The sequence below is a fragment of the Octodon degus genome, unplaced genomic scaffold, assembly GCF_000260255.1.
Source record: "Octodon degus isolate 3935 unplaced genomic scaffold, OctDeg1.0 scaffold00009, whole genome shotgun sequence".
Taxonomy (NCBI): domain Eukaryota; kingdom Metazoa; phylum Chordata; class Mammalia; order Rodentia; family Octodontidae; genus Octodon; species Octodon degus.
In genome coordinates this window covers 7355417-7361490 of record NW_004524585.1, presented here as the reverse complement: position 1 = coordinate 7361490, position 6074 = coordinate 7355417, and the positions used below count along the sequence as shown (strand labels likewise).

The 6074-nt window shown below is 36.8% G+C and overlaps 1 non-coding gene and 1 pseudogene across 1 annotated transcript; one reads left to right on the top strand and one right to left on the bottom strand.

Moving 5' to 3' along the window:
• Positions 1-1016: 1016 nt before the first annotated feature.
• The window catches only part of LOC101589203, a 35266-nt pseudogene continuing 30208 nt past the window's right edge, over positions 1017-6074 (bottom strand).
• On the top strand, positions 4306-4464 carry LOC111814786. The gene has a single exon (XR_002819679.1). It is a non-coding gene; the product is annotated as a U1 spliceosomal RNA (small nuclear RNA).

Sequence of the window (6074 nt, the reverse complement as noted above, 5' to 3'; positions counted from 1 at the left end):
TTCTAAATAGTTCATCTTGACTGCTGTATGGAAATTGACTGTTAAATCCACTTGAGAAATTCACCAATTGAAGTTCACATTTAAGGCTGCCCAGTTTGAGATGTTTAAGTTAGATGCATGCATCTGGATGATTGGTTAGCAATTTCGTTCATGCTGTTTGACTTCTTAAATTTTGTTTTACTATGTAGTCTCCTTCCCCTTCCTTTTCTGTCTCCTCAGTGACTAATCATCACTCATCTCTTCCCTTTGAGCCAGAGAGGGCAGAAGCTTCTGCAGATCTGGTAGACCTAGGGAAGCTCAGCCCAGAGGAGGCCGGGAAGGCAACACGGTGGGCCACAGTCTGAGCATACCACATCACTGCTAAGAGGCAAAGTCCGGGCATACCATGGCAAGTGCCGATAGCAAGCACTGCTGTTGGAATAAAGTTAAATTCTAAAAAAAAATTAAAAAGAAAATCCTTGGTGTTAAATTAGACCTGGAGGCATTGGAATAACCTCACAATGAAAATTTTCATACTGAAATAGATGTAGCTATGCATGTACCCAGGAAAACATACCTATTTCCTAGAGCCCAGTGTACTATGAAGGCCCAGAAGCAAGCCCTCACCAGTAGAAAACATGTAGAACACAAGCCTCTTTCTTTTTTATGTTTATTTTTTTGACCAAAAATTTGTTATTTGACTAAATTCTGACTCATGCATAAGCATGACAGTCTTCCCTGTTTATTAGACTTTGGCAATTAAAAAACAAAAAAAACAACAACAGAAAAAAAACCAAGCAGCCTTGTACAGAACAGTGAAAATGCCAGGATGAGGGTAGGCTACAGTTGTACTATAGGATAAATAAATAAAATATATATATATACTGTATATAAATATACAGTACTGTAGGATAAATACTGTATATATATTGTATTGTACTGTAGGATAAATACTATATATATATATTGTATTGTACTGTAGGATAAATATATATATATATATATATATATATATATATATATATATCCCTCTCCTGTTGGCCTTACAACTCTCAGTTCCAGTAATTAAATTCAAGTTTTCAAAGTCATTTCTTTACTTCTCCAAGATCTTCAATGCTGTCATCATCCACCTCTGGCTATTTTTCCTGAATGACCTCAATGATGTCATCTGTAAAGTCCCCCTGAATGATGATTTCATCCTCCCCTGTTACTGAAGCAACACAGGAGAATTTTTGAGCAAAAAATCTTGTGCTTCTTTACAATCAATTTCAAAAGTCATGAGGCCACATACTCTTGTCACGTATTTCTTCTTTGCTCTGGGAATTTTGGCTACAGTGACCTTTTGTGGTACGGTCTTCCTTTTCTGTTTTATTGGACCCCATCCACCTCTCTTTTGTTTTTTCTTTTCTTCTTCCCCTACTGATCCTTAACTTTCACTAATTCCAGCTTCTTGTTTGGGTGAATTTTCTAAGGTGCGTTTTGCAAATTCATTTGGAAAATTCTTCTCTAACCATTGTCTCCATTTAGTAGCATCAGGCATCTATTCATAGTACTCCATAGTAAAGGACTCGAAGTGGGTAATCAGCAGCTAACTTGGCATTGTTCTTTGGGTCACCTTTGAAAGCACCCCCACTGGATTCAGAAATGTCAGCAGCCTTTTCATAAACCCAGGCGGTCACACAGTCCTCGCCACCTTTGGTCCCACCACTCCCACTAGCTTAAGCAACACATGCAACCTTCTCTTTTTTATGTTTAGTAAGCAAGCAATGAATTTTAAACAAATTTCCCTAACATTTGTTAATTTTACATATTAATAGGGCTTCATGCAGTCTTTCCATACATGTATATAGCATGCACTATTCAGACCCAATCACACTTCCCATACACTCTGCAAATGTACACTTCCAGACTGGTAGTAATCCCCATTCTTTCACATGAACCTTTCCAGCTTCTTAGTACATGAAAGAATGTGTATGCATCTTCTGTGTCTGCTATTTCACTTGAAATAATTGCCTCTAATATAATTCATTCTGTGCCAAGTGATAGGATTTCATTATTTTTAAGGCTGAATAAGACTGTTGCATTTTATTTATCCACTGATAAGCACACTGGCTCATTCTGTACCTTGTCAACTGTCACTTGTACAGTAACAAGCATGGGCAAGCATGTTTTTCTTTGTTACAATGACTTTACTTCCTTTGGAAATGTACCTGGTAGTGGGACCTATGGATGAAATGAAACATTTATTTTTAACTTTGTGAACCTCCTTTACATTGTCCTTCATAGTAACTACTAATTTATATTCCCTCAACTGTATGAGTTCTCTCTGTTCCACACCCTCTCCAACATTATTTTATAGTGGTCACTCTATCATAACAAATTTCACTTCAGATTTGATTCATATTTCCATGGTGGTCAGTAATATTTTATTTTTTCATATATTTATTTATATCCTATTAACAATTATCTATTCATGTCAATTGTCCATTTTAATTAATTAATTAATTTATTTATTTATTTTTTGTGGAACCAGGGATTGAACTCAGGCCCTTGAGCTTGCCAGGGAAGCACTTATTCTACTGAGCCATCTTCCCCATCCTTAATTGCCCATTTTAAAATTATATTCTATAAGGCTTTTTTCTCGTTTTTTCTTGGAGTTCTTTATATATTCTGGACATTAAACTGTCAGATAAATAGGTAAATATTTTCTCACCTTTTTTTGGCTAATCTCTTCACTCTGTTAATTTCCTTTGCTCTGCAGAAGCTTTTTTGATTTGGTAGATTTATCTGGAAAATCCTCGCTTATACCAAGTGATTTTTATGTCAACACAATGCTTTTCTACCTACTATATCTCTAGTGCTTCTTGAAATCAATGTGATGTGGCTAGCTTTGTTTTTTCTGCACAAGATTGCTTTGGCCATTCCATGTATTCTTGATTTCCATATCAATTTTCAGGATTATTTTTATAGTTCTGTGGTATTTTTCTGGGTATGACATTGATTCTGTAGATCATTTTAGGTAGTATGGATATTGCAACAGTATTTCTTTTTATCCAATAGGTTTTCCTTTGTTATGTTTTCTATTTTTTTCCTCATTAGTGTTTAGTAAATTTGCTTTTGTGAATTAGATTGCTTTCATAATTTCTTTCTCATCAAATATTATTGGGAATGCAGAAAAAATGATTCATGTATTGATTCTGTATAATACCATTTTGCTGAACTGATTTATCAGTTCTAATCTTTTGGTGGAGTCCTCCGGTTTTTTGTGTCTAGAATCACAACACATCTTCAGCAAACCAGGATAATTAGCCTGACCCTTTGCTGTGTGAAGTGTGTTTCATCTTCTTGCCTAATTCCTCATGCTAAAACTTCAACTCTATGTTGAATAATGGCAGTGAGTATGGATACACTTGTCTTTTTCTGATCACAGAGAAAAGGCTTTCAGTTTTCCCCCCACTTGGCATGCAGTTGGATGTAGGTTTGTTCTACTTGACCTTTATTACATTGAGTAAAGATTCTTCTATACCTAATTTCTAGGCTCTGGTCACAAAGTTAAATTTTCTCAAGTGCTTTTGGTGCAACCAGGGAGGGTAGTTTAGTTGTTATCTTTGAGTTTGTTGAGGTGATGTGTTCCATTCATTGATTTTTGTTGAATCCTCTTTGCACCCTGAGTTATGTGGTATGCGATTCTTTCTGTATGCTGTTGACTTAAATTCGATAGTATGTTGTTCATTAGTTTTGAATCTCCACTCATCAGGGATTTTTGTGTAGTTTTCCTTTTTGCTGTGTGTGTGTGTCTGGGTCCTTTTCATGTTTGAATATAAAGGTAATGTTGGCTGCATAGAGTGAATTTTAAAGAATGCCTTCTCTTTTTAATGCTGTGGAACAATGTGAGAAAAATTAGTAATAGTTCTTTTAAAGTTTGAAATATTCACTGTGAGGCCATCTAGTTCCAAGATCTTGTTTATTGGTAGACTTTTTTGGCTACTGTAATCTCATTACCTGTTACTAGTTTGTATTTTATATCTTCTTAGTTGTCTGATAGGTCACATATATAATACATAAATTTCTGTAACTCTAAGATTTCTCATTTGTTAGCATATAATTATTCAAAATATTTCCTAATGATGCTTTATATTTCCTTGGTATTAGTTGGAATGTCTTTCATAATTAATTTTGTCTCTTCTCTCATTCTTGGTTAAGATTTTCTAATTCATAATTTTTTTGTAGTCTTAGATTTTAGAGCGTATTTCGCTTATTTCTGCTGATATTTGTTGTTTCTGTTTTTCTAATGTGAGATATGGTTTTCTTTTTTCAATTCTTAAGATCCTTACCTGGCAGGGGAGATACCCACAAGGGCGGTTTTGCCAGGGCAAGGCTCATCCATTGCACACTAAATACGCTGATCCCTGTGATTTCCCCAAATGTGGGGAACTCCAATGCATAATCTGTGGTGGTGGGGCACTATGCTTGCCCTCTCCCCAAAAAAGGTAAATAAATTCTTGAAAGACGTAATCAATTTCTTTAAAGTCTAATTTTTTTTTTCTATATTTAGGACAGGATCTACAGGGTCTCACTATATAGGTCAGACTCGGAGTGATTCTCCTGTTTTCAGATTTCCAAGTGCTGGGATTACAAGCGTGTGCCACCATGGCCACCAAGCCCAGTCTCCATCACCAGGGGCGGGGCCGACACAGCACACCTGAGATCAAAGCCCAGCGGCTGTGCTCTGCCTAAACAAGCGCTTCAATCTACTGAGGTATCAGATTGACCCTAAAATCTAATTTTTGACACAGGTAGTCATTATTATAAACTTTCCCATTGGTGCTGCTTTTGATGCATTTTGTTTCTTTTTTTTTTTTTAAACTACAGGGTCTATAGGGTCTCACTACATAGATTAAACTCGTAGTGATCTGCCTGTGTTCAGTCTCCCAAGAGCTGGGATTACCATGCCCAGTTTCAATCTCCATCTCAGTGCACCCCAGGGGCGGGGCCAGCATGGCACAGCAGGGATCGAACCCAACCTCTGTGTCAGCCTAAGCAGGCGCTTTAATCTGCTGAACTATTTGGCTGGCCCTATATTTCCATTTTGATTTGTTTTGAGAATTATTTTTTCAAATTTTTGAAATCTTTTATATATTTGGTACAGGGTCTCACTATGCAGCTTGGTCTCATAGCAATCTTCCTTGTTTCAGCCTCCCCAGTGCTGGGATTACAGACGTTTGCCACCATGCCCAGTGTCCCAGGGCTGGAATGGCATGCAGTACCAGGGATCCAACCCCAGTTCTTGCACTTACCAGGCAGGTGCTTAGACCACTGAATTATCTCCCCAGCCCTGTTCTGATAATTTTTTAAAAAGTTTTTCTCCTTTTCTGAATGACTCTCTTTCACTCAAAGGTCTGCAAATCATTCCCAATGCATTTTTATAATATCTAAATTTTTTATATCAGTGAATTCTAGTATTATTTAATTGTGTTCTACAAAGATACAAATAATTTGATTTTTGAATTTTAAAAGTAGCCTAATATATGGCCCATTCTAGAAAACTATTCATGATTTTATGAAAGGAATGTGTGTTCTGTTAGCTGTTGGAGGGCGTGTTCTGAAAATGTCTAGTCAGTTCCTTTGATCTATTTGTAGTTCAAAGCTGATATTTCTTTGTTGATATATTTGGTCCGAGATGAGCTTGCTATTGCTGACAGTGGAGTGTTGAAAGTCCCCAGAATTATTGTTTTGAAACTTCTCTGTCTTTAGGTCCCATAGTGTTTGTTTCATAAAATTGGATGTTCTGACAATAGGTACATACAAATTAACTATCATTATATCCTCTGAATGAGTGGAGCCCTTGATCATTATACAGTGGTCTTCTTTGTCTAGTCTATACTCCTTAGCCTTCTTCTTCAGATGTTGTAATGGTTATTTGGCATTCCATAAATCTCCTGTATCTGAATGTCCATGTTTATTCCAAGATTAAGAAAGCTTTCTGCAGGGCTGGCCAAATAGCTCAGTAGATTAAAGTGTCTGCTTGCAGGTGCAGGAGCCAGGGGTTCAATCCCCAGCCCTGCTATACTGGCCCACCCCTGGGGCATGCTGAG